Source organism: Pleurodeles waltl, chromosome 3_1 (genome assembly GCF_031143425.1).
Source record: "Pleurodeles waltl isolate 20211129_DDA chromosome 3_1, aPleWal1.hap1.20221129, whole genome shotgun sequence".
In the NCBI taxonomy this organism is placed as follows: domain Eukaryota; kingdom Metazoa; phylum Chordata; class Amphibia; order Caudata; family Salamandridae; genus Pleurodeles; species Pleurodeles waltl.
The window spans coordinates 1,993,767,518-1,993,790,429 of NC_090440.1; the positions used below are offsets into that span (position 1 = coordinate 1,993,767,518).

The following is a 22,912-nucleotide window of genomic DNA, read 5'->3' on the forward strand; positions in this document are numbered from 1 at the left end:
CTAGTTGCAGATTCCTTATCTTAGAATTTCCCACAAGCGTCAGACGGGATCTGGAGATTTTTTTTTCGCGCAGTACCCTTGTGCACCGTCAGGTGGCATTGATCGACTCGTCGTGCGTCGTTGGCATTGTGTTCGCCGTGATGTTGAGGTCATACATAGGTGCCACCCCAGCGCAAACATCAGTTCTTTTCTTTCCACGCCAGCCTGTGTGCAGATATGGAGAAGGCTACCCTCGGACCGTTTTGTCGAGTTTTCTGACACTTTTTTGGTGTATCGAGGATGATGAGTCACTTGTCCTTTATGCATATAGAATTGTAGATACTTTTTTAGGGTAGAGCCTGCGTTGCTCGCGCATGCGTATCGCAGCAAGACGCTTTTGTATTTAGAAAAGGGCTCGGAGCCCTGTCAACTTCACGTCAGTGTTTTTTATTGGTTCGTGGGCTTGCCTAATAAAATCTGCTTGCTTTCATTAGTCGAAGGCAAGCATACGTCATGCCTTTTCCGGTGGCTAGCCTTCGCTCGTTCAGCAGGAGCTGTGGCTGTGCCTCTTTCAGCATCCTGCAGGAACCGCCCCAGCTACAGTGACCTCTGCATTAGGAGTCTGGTATTGTCTAATTTCTGCAGGTCTGAGAAGTAATTGTTGGACATAACAGCTAGACAACTAGTCCTGGTTATGTAACTATATTTTACCTGAAAAATTGGTCCATAACAATGGAAGGTATGTTCAGTGTATGTCAATAAAAGCCAGATCAATGCCTGAAATTAAGAATATCTGATTAAAATGTATTTAGTTGGAATAAATCCAAAGGGAATGTATTTACATTGTCATAATAATCATCTAAAGTTGGCATGGGTTTGGCCCTTCTGAGGCTACATTGGACACTTATTATAAAAGGAGTGTTTTCACTATATGCGAACAATCTGGAATAGTGAAATCTTCATGCTGATCCATCCTCTTCCAGATTTCCCTGGCAGGAAGCCTAAGAAAATGTGTGGCTTCCTCAGTAACCAGTGACTTTAAAATTCAAAGAGTGCTCCTCTTTCTCTAGACCTACACCTCATAGCAGTGCTTGATTTTCCGTATGTCTTGAGGAAACTGTCATGACCAACAGAGTGTTGACCTAGTTCCCACTTCATTATCTAGCTGTGGCCAAACTGGATGACAGCCTTAAAGGACCCAGACCTGTTTTACTTACCTGCCTGTTGCCTGTCGACCTTCGAACATCCCAGCAAGTAGAGCAACCAAACATCAGCCTCTCCACTCTCCTCAAATCATGGATTATGCCTGGACTAGAGAACAACTGAGCAATAGAAGTTCTAACCCGCTTAATTCAGAGGCTGCATTCAAGTGACCTGCTGACCCATCAGGTATGTGAAGCTGTGGACTCCTCATTGGCATAACTAACAAGCATTTACAATGCATCGGGTCTCGCGTTTGCTCATGTTAGAGCTGATCGCGATGTAAACTCCTAACCCGACTTTTCACCTATCGGGCAAAAGTGCATTTATGTACATAACCCGAAAAAGTGAAATCAAGTATGTAAAGCACTCGACTTCTGCCAAGCGAGATCGGGCTCGTAAATTAGAGAAAAAAAAGTCCACGAGCCTGATGGAAAACAGCGAGCCTTGCATGTTTTCTGTACTTGGTCGCTGCGCTGGAGGAGGGCTAGCCACCGGAAAAGGCATATGCGTGCCTTCGACTAATGAAAGCAAGCAGATTTTATTAGGGAAGCCCACCAACCAATAAAAAACACTAACGTGAAGTTTACAGGGCTCCGAGCCCTTTTCTAAATACAAAACAGTCTCGCTGTGAAACGCATGCGCGAGCGCATGCAACGCAGGCTCGACCCTAAAAATATTCTCCCATCGTTAGTAACCAGATGGGAGTATTCATGTAAATAATCTCTCTGGCACAACAGGTCCCTGTTGTAGCCTGTGCGAATCATCTTTCTCTTCCCAATCCCAAGCCTCTCTTCTGCAGAGACATATTTCTGGACATGCCATAGCACTGGTTCTTTGCCTGGGTGGGGCTCAAGACATCCTCCTCTTCCTCGTTCTATGCACTGAGCTGCACTCTAAAATCTAATTTGACCCCTGCACAGGAGATCTGACACTGTTGTTCTTTGCACCCGGTTTACCCTTAAACAGCTGACTCCCTAACAAGAGGAATCTTTGGACACCCAATGTTTGGGATACCCAGAGTTAATAACATCAGCAGTGGTCCTGCGTAAGTAAGAGGGTCACTGGAAGTAAAAGAGAAACTTGACTTTGGCACGGTACCCAGCATCTTCAGCAGCTTGACTGTGAATGCCTGACCACAGCTACTATTGGAAAGTTCAGGAAGTAACAAAGGTATACCCAACCGTCAAAGTCATGTCACACGAAGTCCTGGGTCAGCAGGACTATTGTGTAGCCTAGCCTGTAAAAACTAAAAAGCTGGCTTCTCCCTCCAACCCACAGTACCTGATGAAAGCCTGATAAACACTGACTCAGAGCAGACTTATCAGTGTTATACAGCCCTAGGACCCAGGAACCGATTGTAAGTTACTACACCACTCAAGCTTCGTGGTTTCTTCTCCCCACCCTTTGATTATCAGACTTGTGTTTTCAGGCACTCCCTATCTGCTGATCCTGGTCTCAAACTCGTTTTTCCTTCTTTTATTGCACATCCTTGTCTTCAAAGCTTTTTCAGAACCCAGAGACAACCCTGCTCCTATTACAAATGACTTTGCTCCGGCAGACATATGGCATCTGCGTGAATATTCTGCTGAAGTAGGTAAGAATCTCCTCTTCAGGATAACCAAGCTGAATGCTGGGTACAGGCTTTAAACGGCTGTACATTGAGCAGAGCTGCGACATCCGGGAAGCGATGCTCCAAATAAAATGCATCTTTCGTTGCAATTGCTTTGCTTAAGAATGCAGCCCCCTGCGGAGGCATGTTACGCACTGATAACACGCAAATGTAACCAAATTCTGTAAGTGGACACACATCCACGCTTGACTTTCGATTGCACACCGAGATAGAAGGATTTATTCATGTGGGAGGGGGCAGTGCCCCACTTCACCCAAACTGGCACCAAGCAGTTTCAACCGTTCGTTGCGAAATGTGCTGAGCCTGTAAAAAAAAAAAAAAAAGACTGCTGGAGACATCGGAGTTTACCATGAGGTGGGGACGGAATGTGATTGAGACATTCAGTTCAGCAGAGGTTAATAAATGCAGTCCAAAAGACCAATGTTCAGTGACTTTGTACCCTTATTGTAATAACACATTGGAGCTTGATGATAATCACTGGAAAACGTTCCTCCATGGAAATCTTTAGGGAATATTTGAAAGGGATTTCTAAAAGTGGTGATGGAAACTTGAACAGTACATACACTCAGCGACCTTAAAAAAACATTGAGGAATGCTAGTGCCAAGTGGTACAAGGCACAGCTGGAGGCCATGTCCTTTATTGGGGGTGCAGTAGTAGATATCCTGCAGGAATTTCAGAGATGCTGATCAACCCAGCGCCTGGGCCAGTGGGCTCAAGCGGGTCCCTGCATTACTGCTCTGATGCGAACTCAGTGCTCCATCAAACACCAAAAGTATCACGTCCGACAAAGTTTCTCTAGCGGAAGCCCAACAGAGGGAAAGGAGCATCCCTTGAAAGATGGGGTTAGGAGACCCAGTGTAACAGAACCCTCTATGTGCACAGAGTCCTAGCTTCAGGTAAGCCTTTTCTGCCAAGTCTAGGCACAAGACTGGTGGATGGGCCTGTCAGGTTGCATCTTATGTCAGGTTTTGGTTTCTCTACTAGTTTACAATTTAAACACTACTCCAGGGAAGCTAAAAGTTATTTATATCGCAGTTCTTAAATGAAGAAGGGGGAGCAAGTTTGAGCTTCTCCGTCTTGTTCCCTGTTAAAGGCACCCTTCCCTGAAACAAGGTGTCTCACCAGAGACCAAGGGATTCATGGTTGTGACCTATATAATCTTCCCTTCTGTTCACCTCACCCTGCCACCGTACCCTATTACTGTCCCTATGTATGGAGTTTTAAGGGTCTGTTCATATTTTGTCATGTTTACCTAAGATGGGTGGCAGGTTTATCTCCGAGAAATAATTCATCTCACGTATCTCGAAAACAGTATAACTCCTCTCTCTCACGCTCTCTCTTTATATATAAATATATATGGCACTCGGAAACTGTTAAAACATTGACAATGCCATTTGTTTACCTTTTTTGTATAGGGCAAGAATGTCCAACGAAGACCCGGATCTATGCCTCATATTCAGGACCACCAGTGTCTGTGTTAATTAGTTCCATTTGGTTTCATTGAATGCAAATCTGTGTACAGCCTGAAAATCTGTCATGGGAAGCCATAAACCCCATCAGCGTGCGACAAGGAAACAAATACCATAGGGAAGTTGAGGTTTGTTCCTTAAAAATGTACTCCCAAAACAATGTAAAAATGTTTCCTGTTCGCTTTTTTGTAATTAATGAAGAACGTTCCTGAAAACAGCACTTGTTTCTACTATGAATTTCAAGTTAAGCTATGAGGAATTGCTTACTGCTCAGCTTTGATGTGCTATAATCGCACTGTGTCCTGATAAGGTTGTTCGTTTTATGGTGGCCTGTCGTTGCCTACCAGTAGGAGTTGCAGCTTTGCTTGGTGAACTGGGGAGAGAGATCATTGAGGTCTTGGGACAGATACTGGGCTCATGCGTCCTACTTATTTTTTTCAAACAGACTTGGGGCCACATCTGGCTCGTTCAACAGTACCAGAGAGCATTATGAACCAGGTGTGACTCCAAGGCTGTATGAAAACGAGCATTGGCAAAGTCAATAGGTCTCTATTTACTATGTGAGAGTTTTGGCAGTGTCTTTTAGCCAAGTTGTACAGCGCCATGGTTGCTGTTCAGTATGGCTAAAAGCTAGTGGCGTAGAGGACACAGGAGTAGAGTAACGTGTAGTGTATGGGCATACAGTAGAGCAGCATAGAGCGGAGTAGTGTAGAGTGAAGCAGAGTAGAGTGGCGCAGAATAGAGTGGCATGAAGTGCCTTAGAGTGGTGTGGTATAGAGTGAAGTAGAGAAGAATGGAGTGGCATAGAATAGAGTGGCATGGAGTGCTGTTCAGTGGAATGGGGTAGAGTAGGGTGGGGTACAGCAGAATGGAGCACAGTAGAGTTGCATGGAGTGTCTTAAAGTGGAGTAGTGTAAAGTGGTGTAGATCAGTACAATTGCAGGTGTAAGTTACTAGAGCGTCGATAGAGACGGCAGATTGAATGAAAGCAACATAAGTAAGAAACAGTATGCTTGTGTTAATATAAGGGAAGTGTATTGCATGCCCAGGAATAATACTGAAAAACTTATTTTAAAAAACTAAGGGCCTGATTACAACTTTGAAGAAGGTGTTAATCCGTCCCAAATGTGACGGATATACCACCAGCCGTATTACGAGTTCCCTAGGATATAATGGACTCGTAATACGGCTGGTGGTATATCCGTCACATTTGAGACAGATTAACACCTTCCTCCAAAGTTGTAATCAGGCCCTAAGTGTGTTGCCAGAAGATGAGAAAGAACAAAGACTAGGAAGAACATGCTCCAAGGAGGAGCTAACCTAAGAAAGTAAGGGAAGCCTACAGGAGCTAAGCAATCAAGAGATTGGAAATGAGAGTGACAACAGAAAAAAACTAATGGTATGCTCTGAGAGGATTGTAAACCCACTGAATTGTAAACAATACGTCTTGCAATGCAGCGCATGTTTCCTAAAAATAAGCAGGACACGTCCTGTTTGCTCTGTTACCTTGAATTGCCTGACCTTGTGCAAACCACCCACCCATCATCCATGCCTAGGTATATACACCTGTAGTTGCTCTGAAGACTATTGCTTCATTCTCCATGAAGATCTACCCTGCTCTCTTCAAGTTCTTCTCCATGAAGCTCTGAGTGCATGACTTAAGCAGAGAGAGACAGAGAGAGAGAATGAATATGTCTAATGCATCAATTAAATGGCTATATGTTGAAAATCTGCAATAATTCAGATGTCATGAATGTCGTAACCACCAGCGATCGTACATTGGTCTGATCACGCACAACAACCAATTGCTAAGGGGGTGACATTATGCTCCTTTGTCTGTTTTTTCTTTACATATGTTTTATTGGTGTTAAGAAACAATAGCACAGTGCATGGTATACTAGCACATTAGTGAAAGGGTTCAAGAGATGCATGGGGAAGGTTGGTGGTGAATATGCAAAACAAAGTCACTTATAGCTTAGGATAAAAGTCCACTATATATGTGGCAAGATGGTGAGTGTTTGATTTTAAAAGTGTTATATGTATGGCAGAGAGGGACAGAAACATCGAGAGAAGGGAGTGGGTAAATGGTGAAGGGGCAGATATGTGACTAGAAACACACAGTAGCATCTGTGGAAGTAGAGGCCTACATAAATCTGAAAAGGAGCTCCTGCCCCAACTGTTTCGTCATGATGCAGTTCTTCTCTTACTGTTGATGTATTTGTCTTGTTTAGTTAGTCCACGAATAGTACGATGTGTACTTTAGCAATGTTTGCGTTGTGCTGTTTGCAATTTTATTATTATTCTTAGAGCTGACAAATGAATGGTTCAGTGACTTTTCCAGCATGTTGTCATTTTCTGGAGTTTGACTGCTGTTGTGAGATCCACAACCTTCACGGAGTCCTTAGGTAGTGAGAGTTTGGGAGTGAGGAGTGAGATCAAAAAAAGTTCTTTTAGAGCCATATGAAATGCTGTCCGTGGTGGAACGTAGGATTTTAGCCCAATAGGGTTCCAGTTACAGGCTTTAAAAACATGTTCACTGGGTTCATCTTTTGCACAAGTTGTCTTCATAATTTACTGAAAGACCACTGTGCCCTAGCAAAGATAAAGTAGAAAGATTGCGACTTGAAGCACCTGCTGGACCTTTCCTAGTTTTGTCTGTGTCTTTTCCGATATTTTGTTGTAGCTTCACATAGTGTTTTTCTTGTTTAAGGAATATTGGTTTTAAATCTCCTGATAGATTAGGATGGCATTGTCCTTAAGTAACTGTTATCCTGCGTGGATCATTTGTTCCTTGAAGGTCTGGGGTGGTAGTATTAAAAGGATTTGATAACGAAGTAGATTTATGAACCCATTCATTCTTGGTGACGCCCAAGAGTGTGTTGTTATAAGTGCCGCTTGTCTTCTTAGTAGACCTGGGATTTACAGTTTCAGATTTAGTTATCCAGTTTCTTTTACTGGAGTAAACCGTTATTGGGATCTGATTAATGAGGGAAGCCTCGAGTTAAGCCCGAAGAGGCTCCATTCGATCTTCGAGGGTTTTATTATTGGAATGCCAGTATAAGCATTGGTGTGGGCTGGAATAAATTGAGGTCTAGGAAGTTCTCTCTTCCCTTTGGTTTCAGATGATGGAGCTTCTTGGTTGTGATTTCAGAATATTTCTTTGGAAAGGGAAAGATATTTTGAGTTTTGGGGAGATTTTGAAAGAAAAGTATGGAGGGAGGGGAAAATGGGAACAAGGCATTATCTGAGTGGAGCAAAAATAGGACATGGTATTATCAGTGTAAATATAATCTGAATATTGTCAGGTAGGCCTCACCATGACAGGTTAACTAACCCCTTTGCTGCTATGCCTTTCCACCCCGTGCTAAGCCTTTTTTGTTTGGCTATTTGAGGTAATTCATGCTTAGGCCTCCATAGGTTTTTGTCCACATAAGTTATTCACACCAAATTAATGTCCTTTTTCCCAACATCCTGGCGATTCTAAAGGTACCCAGGGTGTGTGGATTCCCCTGGAGGGGACTAAGAAAATAGCCAAAATACAACTACATTTTGGATTTCTGGGGGGAAAATGGGGAAAAAAGTGCTGCGGAAGAAAGTCTGTTTTTTCCCCTGCAATTGGCATCAACAAAGGGTATTATGCTGAAATCACCAGCTTTCAGGAACAGGCAGACTTGTATCAAAATCAAATCTTTCAGCACAGTTTTGGCATTTTACTGAGACACAACCTATTTTCCTTATTTTTTGTGCTTTTAACCTCCTTCCAGTTAGTAGTAGAAATGGGTGTAAAACCAGTGGCGACGAATACCAGGATACTATGCATTTCGTTTAAGTAGACAAGATTCTGAATTCAACAAGGGGTCATTTGTGTAGATCCTTCAAGGTTTTCCTATAGAAAGTAATAGTTGAAATAAAGAATAATGAAACTGAGTTGACAAAAACAGCCATTTGTATCTGTTTTCATCTGTAACTTTTTGTAACTATGAAAGATTTTCGAAAGCAATATACTTTTATGTCTGCTGGATCCTTCTGGTTGTGGGGATGTATAGAGCTTGTAGGTTCACAAAGAACCCATGGTACCCAAAGCCAATAACTGAGCTGCACCTGGCAATGGTTTTCATTGTGTAGCGGGTATTCAGCAGTTTATTTGGTAGAGTATAAAGAATGAAAAGTATGTGTCAAGAAAACCTATGTATTTCCGAAATGGGCACAAAATATGGAGTTTAAAAGCAGTGGTTGTTTGAACACCTCCGAACTTGTAGGTACCCATATTAGCAGGTGAGTTAGAGGGCATTTCTCAAAATGACTTCTTTCTTACACACTGTCTTACATTTGGAAGGAACAAATGCAGAGAAAGACAATTAGTAAAAACACTTGTTTTACTTTTCTGTACTCCCCCAAGTCTCCCGATAAAAATGGTACCTCATTTGTGCAGGTAAGCCTATGAGCTGCAACCGGAAACGGCACAAAGCACAACGTGGACACCACATTTTTCCACTGAAAACAGAACTCGTTTACTGCAATGTGTCTAGCTGTGGATTGTGGGCCCTAGCGCAGCCGAAACTTAGGGAAACCTATCAAACCTGTACATTTTTGAAAACTAAACACCCAGGGGAATCCAGATTGGGGTGACTTGTGTGGCTCTGGTACCCAGAATCCCTTGCATACCTCAAAAGTTTTCTAAAAACATATTTTCCTCACATTTCTGTGATGGAAAGTTCTGGGATCTGAAGGGAGCCACAAACTTCTTTCCACCTAGCATTTCCCCAAGGCTCCAGAAAAAAATGGTACCTCACTTGTGTGGGTAGGCCTAGCGCCCGCGACAAGAAAAGGCCCAAAACGCAACATAGATACATGATATTATTCCATGCAAAAGTGACCTGTCTTTCTCAAAGTGACTAGGTGTGGATTTTGGGCTCTAGATCAGGCAGAACCTAAGGAATCTTAGCAAACCTGTAAATTTTTAGGTCGAGCCTAGCAGCGCTGAAGCACTGCTCTTCTCAACATGTTATCTATTCTGTGGGGTTTAACCACGCACATCTCACGGCTATCACTTTCATTCGTTCCTGCGCCTGCCGTCCAAAAATCCCTATATTTTCATTGGTAAATGCATTACGTTTGTCCTGCCTTGAGGCTGTTTTGTTACCGCCTTGGAAACTGACCATGATATATGGATTATTGCATGATGTGGCATGTACCTTACTGTGGGGCACTATTTTTCCTTTTGCCTCGCCGCTTTGCTCATGGCGGTATGCTGTTCGTCTTCTATGGTTTTGGGCATCTTGCTGTTTCTTTGTGATGTCTGTGAGGCGCATATATATATATATATTTACAGTTTTATATAGCGCCAACTTGATACAAAGGTATTACAGCGCTTTACATGAGCTCCAGTTACATCACACGAGCACATTCATTTTTGGTAGTAAGGGGAGATTAAGTGATTTGTCCTGAATCACAGGATGTTGAGCTGGCACTGAGACTCGTACCGTGTTCCCCAGCTCCAAAGACGGCACCTCTGTCCCTTACCCCATATCCTCTTGTTTAGGTTCTTTGTCTGGTTCATGTTTGGGCAGTCTGGGAATAACTTGTTTAAAAAAAAAAAATATTGTGCTTGGTAATGCGGGTTGTGCCATGTCATAGCGCTGCAAAGCAGGCCATTCTTAACAATATTGCTATTAATCATTTACAGTTAAGCTGCCTCTTCTGTTATTCTCTTTGTATACAGTCAATGGTTTAGGTTGTTATTGTCAGTGAAGAGGAATAATTCATTTTAAAGTTTAACACACAGAACTATATGGCTGTCCTCTTTTCTTTGCTCCTAGCTCTTTTGACCCCCTTATTCTCTGGTTGTGGCTTGTTTGGTGCTATAAAAGTTTAGGTAAATACACTAGAAATGGTTGCATCTCTACAGTATCACAGCTATTCTGTCGGAATGAGGCAAAAATACTCCCAAGATGGTGGCCTTGTTGTGTCCTCTCATCTACAGTGACATCTTGGAGGTTTGCTGCGCACCTGGCATACATCCACTACACTTCAAACCAAAACTCAAAGGTAAAAGACATTGGGGGTCATTCTAACCCTGGCGGTCGTCGACCGCCAGGGCTAAAATGACGGGGGCACCAACAATACAGCTTGTGGTCTTCCTCATATCACTACGCCCCTACTTCAGAAACAGTATGGTACACATCATGTGTTATAATGTGTGGGGGCTTGATGCACCCGCAAAATGATTAACATTCTTATCATTGCTGCGCAAGTCTAAATGTGATATCTGCCTAGTGGAGGATACACATCTCCTTTAAGCGGATTGGAAGCTTCTGCGATCCATGTGGTTCGACAGACAATATTTCTCATCATGCACGGGGAAGAAGGCAGGGGTGGCGATTCTATTGGACTCATTTTCCTGGGAAAGTGATCCAGACGCAGGCCGAGATTCCTGGTAGACTTCTATCACTTCGCATCACAATACACCTTTACACTCGCTACCCTCTGCTCACCCAATGAATATCAAGAAGTTTTTATCTTGGAGGCCCTGGGTCAGGTGATGGCTACCACTGATAAAGATGTACTGATTGGAGGGGATTTCAACCTAGTACCTGATATGAGTGTAGACAGATCTGTGCAATGGGTGGGACAGACCGGTGCGTTTCTCTCCACACGATCTGGAGCAGATAAATAAATATGTAATCGGTGATGTATGGCGCAGCCACCATCCCATAGAGAAGGATTATACTTTCTTCTCAGCAGCATACCAGACATAGGCACGAATAGATCTCTATTGGGCCACGCCCCGACTTCTGACATCTATCTCTCAGGTACCAATAGAGACAGCAGCACTCTCAGACCATTCCCCCTGAGCACTACCATACTCCTCCCAGGCCTGGTCCCCCAATACCGCACCTGGCACCTTAATCATAGATTTCTCACCAGTGCAACACATGTCGGAGCTAACAGGAGTGATAACTGAGTCTCTACAGCACAATGACAGCTCGGACACACCTATTGCTATACTTTTGGACACCTTGAAATCATTACTACTCGGACATTTAATCGCCCTAGCGGCGCGACTCAATAAAGAAAGGAGGGATAAAAGAACTCTGCTTGAGAAGCAGGAGAAAGACCTAGAAACGGATCATAAAAGGACAGGGTCCTGCAAGATCTGCCGTCAGCTGACCGTAGCACGCAAACAACTTCAAGTTTTGGATATGGACAGAGCGGCATACACTGTAGTATGCACTAAGCACAAATATTTTACAGGGAGCACTAAGACTGGGCGCCTTCTGGCTCATTGCCTGTGAACCCAAGCGGTCAGGCAGCGGGTAGTGGAGTTTGAGGGGCCTCAGGGGGAACTCTTGATACAGGATGACCAAATTGCTCACTCCTTTGAACAGTTCTATGTTCATCTTTATGCGGCGGAACACTTGGCAGAGGGAGACACCGCATCTTACCTAGCACGCATTCCATTAGATTGTCTGCCCCCATCGGAAGCTAAGCGTTTATACCAAGACATCCATGAAGAAGAGGTGTTGTCCGCAATTTCTCACCTGCAACCTGGTAAGGCCACGGGACATGATGGTTATACCTCGGAATTTTGTAAAGACATGTAGCAAGTATTTTTGATACATTTTACAGTCTACATTTATTAGAGAGATACTTCAAAAAGGTATTTGTCAATAGGGGTTGTTATATGTGAATGAGGATGCTTGTTATTTCCATAAATATAATTAGAGGCTGAGCGAGCTTTTGAAATGATTGAATAGCGAGAGAAATTTAAGAGCCAGTTTACCTTGGAGCAGTTTGCTGACATTCCAGAAGGAGCCTATCGGGACATGGAGCTTTCCTTTTCCTTAGAGCTTGTATACTCTGTTATTTCCTGCTCATTTAGCTACTTTGCATAACAGACCCATGGTTGTTGGAAGCTCTCTGGTGACCGAGGTGATAATGGATTTTTCCTTCCTGGCTTTGAGGTGGTTAACTAGCAACTTGCCTTCCTTGTTTCCATCCATATAGTTATTTGCCTGATACATAAAATATGAGTTGCTGATTGTGTGCACCTTTTATTGACTTATACTTTAGCTTCTGAAGGAATGCATTAGTTGCACAAAGTCTAACTTGAATAATCGCTTTGTATGGTGGAAACAGCTCCTTCAGTAATTGTTGGATTCTTTGAAGGTTTCTTTTTTCCTTTCCACCTATGTGATAACTGTTCCTCAGAGTACCACTTTGGAAATATCTCAGATGGATTCAGAGGAAACATCTTAGGATACATTTGTTTTAAAGTACTCCATAGTGAAAGATTTAAGAGATTGCATGAGGGATGGTCTATTCAGATGAGCAGTGTTGGGTGCAGTCATGGTGTGCTGTTGGTGCCAGATTGTTAATTGAATTTGAACGATATGGGAACATAATCAGTGGGGAGAATTGATCAAATTTCTGTGTAGTCATGGAATTGAACACGTTCTTGGTGGCAAAAAGGCAGTCTATCTTCATATGAAAATTTTGTGAGAAAGAAAGAAGAATGTGAACTTCGCATATGGATGCACAGTCTTACACACATCCATGAGATTCTTGTCTCCAACTGCACTACTGAAGGATCTAACTTAAAGATACTATAGTCTCCTTCTAGAATCTGTGTTTTTTGTGGGATATGGGCTTCCCTCTCAAGATCCTGGATCTGCCGTCAGAGGTCATGGCATTTAGGTAATTAGGTTGTAGTTGACCTTCTCAATTAAGACAGAGCTTACACCTATCACCATTGGCTATCTGATTTCACAGTGATGAGAGTGGATTTCAGTTTCTGATGTAAGAGTGGCAACACCATTTGTTACTACCTTTAATTTAACATTTTCTTGGGCTCATTGTTCTACTAGAATTTTAGTTCCTTTCTCATCTGGATGAGTGTATTAGTTTTTGTACGTTACTGAGTGTTTTGTTGTTTGATTGGATTGCTTAACCTCTTAAGCTTCCACAAGATATAATTCATCAACGTTACTGTTTGATACCAGATACCCTAGCTTATTTTGGTATGGTAAATTTTCAGTACCTGACTTGCTATATTATGCAGGTTCCATCAGTTTTTTTTATTTTTATTGTAGATACGTTCACTTTTTGAGTTTATTTCTCGGTGCTGTAGTTTTCATTGTTCCCCTTGTTCTGGATTGCCTTTTCTGTAGTGTTGTTTCTTGAGCTCTAGTGAATCCTGGTGGCCTACTTTCCTTGTGCTGTTTTCACAGCTGTGACAGTCAAAGGGATTATTGCAGAAGGGTTGGAGTATATGGTGCGAGTATCTTGTTGCAAGCTGTCACTTTACACAGACGTAGAGCACACTGCCCTGCTTATTTTAAAAGGGTAACTTGATGTGGGACATTGACAGCTTGTGTGATCTTTTATCTGGGGGTTAGTCTTTGACTCCTCTTTTTATAGGTATCTTTGCATTTCTCAGGGTGTTTTAATCAGATTGTACGGTTTAGTGTCTCTTTGGGTCTCATTTCAACCTTTCTTTTCTCCTCTTCCACTGTGGCCGTTGCCAGGTATTTGGTGAAATACAATTGTCTCCCTTCCCAAAAGTTATTTTATTCTTTTGGGTGGCAGCTTCCCGTTCCATGTTGGCAATCATAAATTATAGGACATTCACAATGATACCTCTTGGATTGGGGTTATTTGTGGCACCTATTTGTGGATCAAGTTGGTGTGTTCTTTGAATGTTTAGAGTCACATCTGTTGGGAGTTCAAGCAGCTTCAGTAGGACTGTGTCAGGATGGGTAATGATGACATTCCTTTCATTGCCCTCTTGTAGTCCATAAGGTCTGACTGTGTTCCTTCTGTTTCTATTTTCCAGATTTTTCTCTGTTCACCAAAGGAAGTCTTCTTGAAATTGCACATCCTGTAGTCTTCTTGGAAGGCACTCAATTCTATCTATTTATGCTTCTTTATTGTTGGCCCTCATCTGTATTTTGTCCACTTATCCCTCAATCACAAATAGTTTATTTGAAGTAAAAGCCCTAAAAGGTTTCTGTGACTTCACTTCTTCCATAATACCCACCAGCGTTGTATTGTCGAGCTGTTTAATGTGCAAGAGATGGTCGCACGTTGGTCTCTTATTGCTTAACTTGTCTGTACTTGTTAAGTCTTTCTTAAGGATTTATTTGCCACGGATGAGAACTCCGCAATTTCTTGTAGAGCGATGTAATTTTTTACATTAGTGTTTGACATTTTCCTTGAGTCCTGCATGTAGTGGAGGCTAAGATTCTGGTGTTATTTATATCTACTTGCTTGCTTTTCTCCCAACATATTTGCTTGTTGTTTCTCCTTTGCAACTTAGTTTGCTGGTTTATGAACTCGCCTTGTTACTGCTTGATGTTTATCATTATTTGTCCCCACTCACTTGTAAGATTTTTGCTTGCACATGTGACTTGACACCTTTTGGATTATTTTGGTTGCATCCTTATGTCGCTATCGGTTGTCTCTGTCAGCTCCTTTATCAATCTGTGTTTTTTATTTTTTTATTTGAAGCGTTGATGCTCGTTGTTACTGCACGCTACTGCTTTGCTACTACTTGGATGTTATTGTACCTTGTTTGTCCCTTGTCTGTGTTTTAGTACATCTTGCAACTTTTACTGTATTGAATACCTTCATCTTGCTTTTGGTTTTTATCGTTTCATATATTTAAGGCTTGTGTCTCTGAAGTGTAGTGCATTTAATGAAGTGATATGTTGCTAACATAGTATTTTTTTAGTTTGCGAATGTTTTTTCCACCCCTCCTTTTGTCATTTTTCATTTTCTTGGATTTCTATAGAAACTGAATGATTGGTTTTGGTTTTGCACTGAAAGCATTATGGTTGGCTCTGGTCTTAGCTAAATTCAGAATATCTGTTAGTTGGATGACTCGCAAAGCCTGGAACCCTAAAAGCTTGGATGAACGATCTCGGAGAATGAGCAGTGGCAGAAGATGTGAGTCAGGAAAGACAAAAAACTGGTGGAGGATATAATGGACTGGAATGACTTCTTGCCAGCACTATTACGCCCTTCCCCCTACCTCCGTATGATGTGAAGCCCCCCTAAGAAGTACTCTTTTGAATTTGTTTTAAGGCAGTGGTTCCCAACCTTTTGATTTCTATGGACCCCCACTTTCACATTAATGGAACTCAGGGACCCCCACTGAATCATCATGGGAATCCGGGGACCCCCGTCTGAGTCATTACTGGAAGCTGGGGACCTAATTTGTCAATATTTGTTAATATTTTTTAATTTTCTAGGCTCTCGGGGGACCCCAGGGGTCCCCGGACCACAGGTTGGGAACCACTGTTCTAAGGTGCTAATGTATCCTCCAATCTGCTGATTATGGACTCGGACACCTGAACAAATTGGGATGATATCTGCGATGTAGACTGTAATGATTGGATATTCTTGTGTCAACTGATTTAGCTGATTGAACGTAAGTAAATGCAGGATAGTTTGCTGTTCATCATAAATGTGATGTATTGGACTTAGCAGTAACACTTTCTTGAATTGTGTTTGGTCCTATTTTATAGATAGATAGATAGATAGATAGATAGATAGATAGATAGATAGATAGATAGATAGATATGGCTTTCACTTACATGACTTTTGATTTAGTGGGACGCAAATGTTGTAAAATAGTAGTTGGCAGGCCAGCATTCATTTGGCACAGATTACAGGTTCCCACTGCATGGTCTACCACACATTTGGATCGATTAGCCTGGGCTTGGACTGACCGAGATCTTAGGAGCATCCTGAGGGCAGATGTCAGATGGCCCACATAAGCCTGTAACAGCGGCCAATGCATTAAGTGTTGGGTCTGCAGTTGTGGCAACGGGAGAGAGCCACAGTGATGAGAGGCACGGGTCACCGAACTCTCCCTGCATTGACTGCGAATCCTGGGTCAGGTTTAGGTTCGGCTGCGGTGATGCTGCTGTTTTTTTTTTCTCTGGGCTCCTGTGTCGGGCTCCTGTGTCGTTCTCTGGTCTTCCCCGGTTTTCTGGCACCAAATGTGGCGACGCTGAGGCCTCTCTGTCGGTCTATATGATAGAGTGAAGCGCCGTGCAGCGGTCAGATGAATTTACAATTTTTAGTAGCAGTGTGAGGGCCTGCGGTACTCTCCCTGGGGATCTTGTGGCATTCGTATGATGTCTCGTCTCAAGAACACGACGTTTGGAGTTTCAGAATTTAGTAGCAAATCCTAAAGTAATTCTCATGCTGTGCCTTTGCCCCCTTACTTTTATATTAATCTGCCAAAAATAAAACGAAAAACCACGTACATAAAGGCTTCCAGTTGCAAGCTGGTCTCTCTGTGTGTATTATATTAGTGGTATAAGCTGACCGAGCGTATGTAGCCGTACCTAAAATACAGAAATGCAATAACCAAAGAACAGAAAATATAGACAACCACAGCACATATGTATACTAAAACAAGTTTCTCCAACGAGCAGCTAGTGACCCACGGTGGATCTCCAGCTACCTGCAAATATCACTCCATTATACAGCCCAGAGTCCACTAAATTACAAACTTTTGCGTGGTCAAATATACATATATATTGAAAAGAGTTTATGCGGGATAAAAATGTGTTTTTTTTTCAGAACTCATAAGTTGTTTGAAGAAAAATTCTTGAATTTGCAGTATATATTTAAAGCTAAAATGTGGGTGCTAAATAATAGTGGTGCTGGGGAAACCTATATTTTCCCTGCTGGCAGAGGCCTCGCAGCTATGGCTGTTATGTATTACCAATGATGCACTATGGTGACAATTGCTGGTAATCCTGATTTACCTAAATTCGGTTAAGTGGCATTATAATGGTACATAACCAGATGCCTTACTTTGCCTCTGACACTTCTGGGGCTCAAGTGGCACTCTCTTCATGACGAGATGCCCTTTTCCTCTGCCAGGCCTTACCGTGATATCAGTTATGGGTGCAGTTTTGTACTGGAGTTCCAGCAAAGGCCACTAGATTTTTTCGCAGCAGAGCTAATGTTTTGGAAGATAATCCATCCTTCCATAGGCATAACACAACACGTCCAACAGTGCAGCCCCGTTTGCTGCACCGTGTTTTGGCATGCCTGAATTTCTATTTTTAGGCGATTTACTGTCTCAATCTCAAGTGTATGTTTGCTTGGCAGTGCAAGTAGGGATTCAGGAATCTGATGTAAGTGCAGGATTGATAGACGGTCTTCTGAGACCATTTATTGGAAAACAAGTTGTGCGGAGAGATTGCCTATCTTCTTCCTGTGGAGAGGGACAGATTATCTCTAAAAATCGCAATTTATCACTGCGCTCTAAATGATGCCACCACTTTCTACATACTATGGTGTCCTTGGGTTTGAACAAATTATCTGTAAAGGCCCTTTCTTAATCACGCGTGGCCTCAAAGTGCAATGCTTATCTATTTATGAATAATATCTTGTTCTAAATGTTCACTTGCTGCTTCCATTTCTAAGCAGCTGGTCTACTAGTAAATTAGTAGATTTTCCTTCAGTTGTGCAGAAACGTTTATGCCTTTCGTGTTATATGCTGAGAACTACAGGATCTGTAGAAACACCACCTTTAAATGCATGGGTGTAGCCGATTCTCAACTCTGGCGATAGAGGGTGGGTGGTGTCTGCCCTGGGGCTTTAGTATCAAGACTATCCAAATCGTAACTCGCTTTCCTGCTTCAGCTTGCCGGCCTTATAAACATAAATATACATTAAAATCATTTTTATTAAGAACTTAGTTAAAATTAGCATAGTTTTACTAACAGTACTGCTTGTAGATGGGGCATATCATTAAATAACCGCTAAGTAAGCAATGCTTGTGCTACGCAAACCTCATTCACTGTTAGTCTTGAGGTGATGTGAGCTATGAGAAAACACATCATGATTATAGAGGCACCCGCTGAAAGAAATTACCAAACATAGAGGCTCTGAATGTGCTCCAGTTAGTTGTCTTGTTTAGGCAGTTGCCAGATCACTGGTTTAAAAAGCTTTTAAAAGATTAATGATCAAATTGTGCTGAAATTTGATTCCAAATTCACCTATCCCATTCTTTTCCCACCCTGAGAACAGTTTTACTCTTGCAATTGCCAAGGTTAGATTTTTAACCTTTATCCGTGTTGGAAGGGATTGGAGAGGAGCTGGTGAATATTTTTAAACATGTTAGTTAGTTTGTGGGTGTGCACAGACTTACAAGGCATTTAGTCCTGGAACGGTCAACCACTGCCTGCTTCTAACTAATGTGTGAAGAGTTACAGAAAGATGGTAAAATCAAGGCCTTGCTGCAATTAACACCCTGATATAAAAAGGGCCATAACATAATCAGATGGGTAGTTGTCAAAGCTTTGATATGAGAACGGTGCCATAATTTTTCACCTCTCTACATAGCACCAAAAGATACAAGTAGATTTTGTACCGGTCTCCTAGATTTCTGAAACACCTTGTCTTTTGGACAAGTAGATATTTTTAAAAATTCCACACCACTGTATAGGCAATTATTCCAAATTATTTGTTAGACATATTACTGTTTATGGTTTTTTTGTTATTAAAGGGTGTGATGGTTCCCATTTAGTATTGTATTTGGTTGGTAAGATGGTTGGTTATTGCATTCTTGTGTGGCCATCTTCTTTGGTAAAGGACCCTACAAAAGGAGACTTTTTCATATTTTGAAATATAGCTTGGGGACTGAAGATATCCAAGTGACCCACGCTTGAAATTTGATTGAATTTTTCTGCCTTGAAATGTGGATTTGATCATAGAGTGACAGTTGAAGATGCTCACACATTTTACTTTTTATAATATATTCCCTTATTGACTAACATGCGAATGCACAACCAGAGTAAGACCTATTAGATATATTAAGGATACATGGAATGTAGAAGTTGTCTGTCAACCATTAAGAGTACAAAGTCATACATGGTGATCTATCTAATAGCCATGACAAGTTAATTCAGAACCTACACATGCATGCCAGTGCTTTCTGAACTTCATTTACATAAAATATTTAATTTGTTCTACAGAACACACCAAGGGAGTTTTCTTATCTAAGTAGGTTACTGCTATTCTTCTGACAACCCTTGGTTTTCGGGTAAGAATATAAATTGGAATGTTCATCAAAAGCAGGAAGGAGACTGGAAACAGTCTGTGAATTTCTTCTTCAATGTTGAAGATAGTTGTAATTGTTGTGCCTGTGGCAATTACTTAGTTTCTTGGCAATTACTGAAGGCTTCATGATATTTTTCAAAGTTTCTTCTATTGAGACTTGAAGCTCACACTCCTATATTTCAGCATCCATGAATGAGTTTTGCTCTCCCTTTCTTTACAGCTTTTTATACTACAGAATTGCATCTTACCTGTACACCTTCTGACTATGCCACACTGTGAGCAGTACTGCTTTAGCATGTGGACAAGTGCCTACTGCCACGATGAAGCCCTGGTCAAGGTGTTCTGGAGGATTTTAGGTTTCTGACCCTGGTGGCCTCACACATTTGTTGGTGGCCTGTCTGATGTTGCGGGTTTTTAGGATGGCCCTGGCCATCTGGTGCTGAGAGAAATGAGAACATGAGGTTCTGAACCCCTCTCTGTGTGATTGTTTATGCTCTTGCTCCTTTAGTTTGACAGCTCAAAAATCTAAAGTCTCAGGTTGCTCTCTGAACCTGTGTTGGTGGTGCAGAGCATAATTGTACCCCTCTGTAGCTGCAAACAACCTATATATGTATGGCATGTTGTCTAAACTTTGCTGCCTCTATTGACCAGTCATAGTTGGACTCTGACCAGGTTCATGTAATCTTAGCACAGGTGCCTTATATTGCAAAGTCTAGTATGTACTGCACAGGTCAAAGTATATTGGAGATGGCTGGAAATTACTATGCTGTGACTCTCTCACACCACTTTCCCTGCCGCCACTCCTTAGAGACGTCCTCACTCCTAACAAAAGGGACCAAACAATGACAGCAGGCTAGTGCCTCCATGTTGTTAAAACTGAAGGCCCTAGACAGTGGCTGTTGTCACTACCTCTACCAATGGCCCTAGTCACTGTCGGAGGCCCAGAAAACCCCTTCTGTAGAATCAAAGAGATTATTTTAAGACAGTCAAGTTTTTTTCTGTGTGACTTTGGTTCATTGAGGATGTCCCCAAAGACCGGGTTCAAGCCATGCGAGGACTGTCATTGGACGATGTTGATGACGGATCCTCATCGGGTGTGTCTATGTGCCAGAAGTAGGTCGTGGTTGTTATTCCCGCTACTTTGATACCAAAGAAGGGTAAGGGCTTGCGTCCTATAATAGACCTTCGGGACCTAAACTACTTCCTCAAGAAGGAGAAATTCAAAATGCTCACCCTGGCTCAGGTTCTGTCTGCCTTTGACCCAGGAGACTGGATGGTACCGTTGGACTTGCAGGACGCTTATTTCCACATCCCCATCCTGCCTGCCCACAGACGTTACCTACGATTCGTGGTAGGTCACGAGCACTTTCAGTTTACCATGCTCCCCTTCGGCCCTACCAGCGGCCCTTGTGTTAGGGGTTTCAGTCTTCCCCTACCTCAACGACTGGCTGTTGAAAGCGGACTCGCTCCAGAAAGTAGTCTCCCACCTTCAAACTACGGCAAACCTCCTGCACACGCTGGGGTTCACTATCAACGTGCCGAAGTCACAACTGACACCATCTCAGTTGCTCCCTTTTATCGGAGCAGTTCTGGACACAGTGCAGTTTCGGGCTTAGCCTCCTGAAAAACGAGTCCTAGACATTCAGGCTATGATCCCGATCTTTCGGCCTCAGTCTTGGGTTTCGGTGAGACTGACTCTGAGGCTGCTGGGCCTCATGGCCTCCTGCATCCTGCTAGTAGCACATGCCAGATGGCATATACGGGCTCTGCAGTGGGACCTGAAGTTCCAGTGGGCACAGCATCAGGGGAATCTCTCCGACCTGGTCCAGATCTCGGAGGGAACTGCGAAAGACCTGCAGTGGTGGCTTTCGAATCCAAATTGGGTCCACAGCAGATCCCTCTTTCATCCCCAAGCAGATCTCTCTATAGTGACAGATGCGTTACTTCTGGGTTGGGGTGGCCACATGGGAGAGGCGGAGATCAGAGGCTTCTGGTCTCCGGCGGAGTCCGGGCTCCATATAAATTTGTTGGAGCTCTGGACAATCAGGCTTGCGTTGAAAGCATTCCTTCCCTCTCTCAAAGGGAAAGTAGTGCAGGTGTTCACAGACAATACTACCGCCATGTGGTACTCCAACGAACAGGGCGGAGTAGGGTCCTGGACCCTTTGTCAGGAGGCACTACACCTCTGGACATGGCTGGAACATCAGGGCATTACCCTGATGGTTCAATATCTGGCGGGCTCCCTCAACGTCAGAGTGGACAAATTCAGCCGTCGATGCACAGCCGGTCACAAATGGTGTCTCCATCCGGAGGTGGCCCATGGTCTCTTTCAGCAGTGGGGAGAGCCTTGGTTAGTTCGGTTCGCCTCTGCAGAGTTTCCAAGGCGGCACTCGCTGGGAGACACTTTTCGTCTCGAGTGGAACTCCGGCCTCCTTTACGTCTTCACATCTTGTACTTACTTACTTGATATGCACCTCCTTTGAGCCAATGCATAATTGTCCCTTGCGGCTTCTCACCTTCAAAACTGTCTTTCTGGTCGCTATCACCTCTGCTCGCAGGGTGAGTGAGCTTCAGGCCCTTTCCTCAAAACCTCCATACTTGTCTGTGCACCCTGACAACGTCGTGTTGCGCACTAGGGCTTCCTTCCTTCCTAAGGTGGTTACACCCTTTCATGTAGGCCAGTCCAACACTCTGCCTACTTTCTACGCACCCCCACATCCTTCCCATGAGGAGGAGAGACTCCACCGTCTGGACCCAAAAAGAGCGCGGGCGTTCTACCTCAATCGTACTAAAGATTTTGGGGTGGACGATCAACTCTTCATTGGGTATGTGGGTGCAAAAAAGGGAAGGCGGTGCAAAACCGTACCATTTCTCAATGGGTGCTTCTTTGCATCAAAATGTGCTACGCTTTGGCCAAAAAGCAACCTCCTGAAGGATTGCGTGCTCATTCCACCAGAGCAACTGCTGCTTCCACTGGGTTAGCACGCGGAGTTCCTGTCCTGGATATCTGCCAGACAGCTAAGTGGGCATCCCTGAACACGTTTGCTGAGCCCTACTGCCTGGACAGTCAAGTCCATCGGGACGGCTATTTTGGTCCTTCAGGACTTCCTAGTATGATCTTGGTTCGCAGCCCACCACCGAGGATCGCATTGCTTGGGTATCTATTCTAAGGTAAGGAATCTGCAAATAGAAGTCTCTATCAGATGTACAAGCTACTTACCTTCAGTAACGAAATATCTGGTAGAGACATATTCTAGTTGCAGATTCCTTACCGCCCGCCCATCCTCCCCACTTGCCAACTGATTTCTAGGGACAGGGATTCCCCCTTTCAGGTCCTTAGCTCTGGCACACCAGTCTCAGTGTTCTTAGCAGCTCTGAGCTTTGGCGTGGAAAGTCGTTAAAAGAAACTGACGTCACTGCGTGAGGGCGTCATCTGTATACTACTTCCGATGTCATCATGGCGACCATAACGACAACAATGCCCGCGGAGTCGACCGACACCACCTGCCGACGTGCAAGGTTATTGCTCGAAGAAAAATCTCC

General features: G+C 43.2%; 1 protein-coding gene across 3 annotated transcripts in view; it reads left to right on the top strand.

Moving 5' to 3' along the window:
* The window catches only part of YPEL2 (yippee like 2), a 168,861-nt gene that overhangs the window by 65,864 nt on the left and 80,085 nt on the right, over positions 1 to 22,912 (top strand). The window contains exon 2 of one of the 3 annotated variants that reach the window (XM_069226418.1): positions 4,229 to 4,410. The exons of the other annotated variants lie outside the window; for them this stretch is intronic. The gene's annotated coding sequence lies outside the window, so the exon portion shown is untranslated. The remainder of the gene's footprint in view (positions 1 to 4,228; positions 4,411 to 22,912) is intronic. 3 annotated transcript variants of the gene reach the window in all.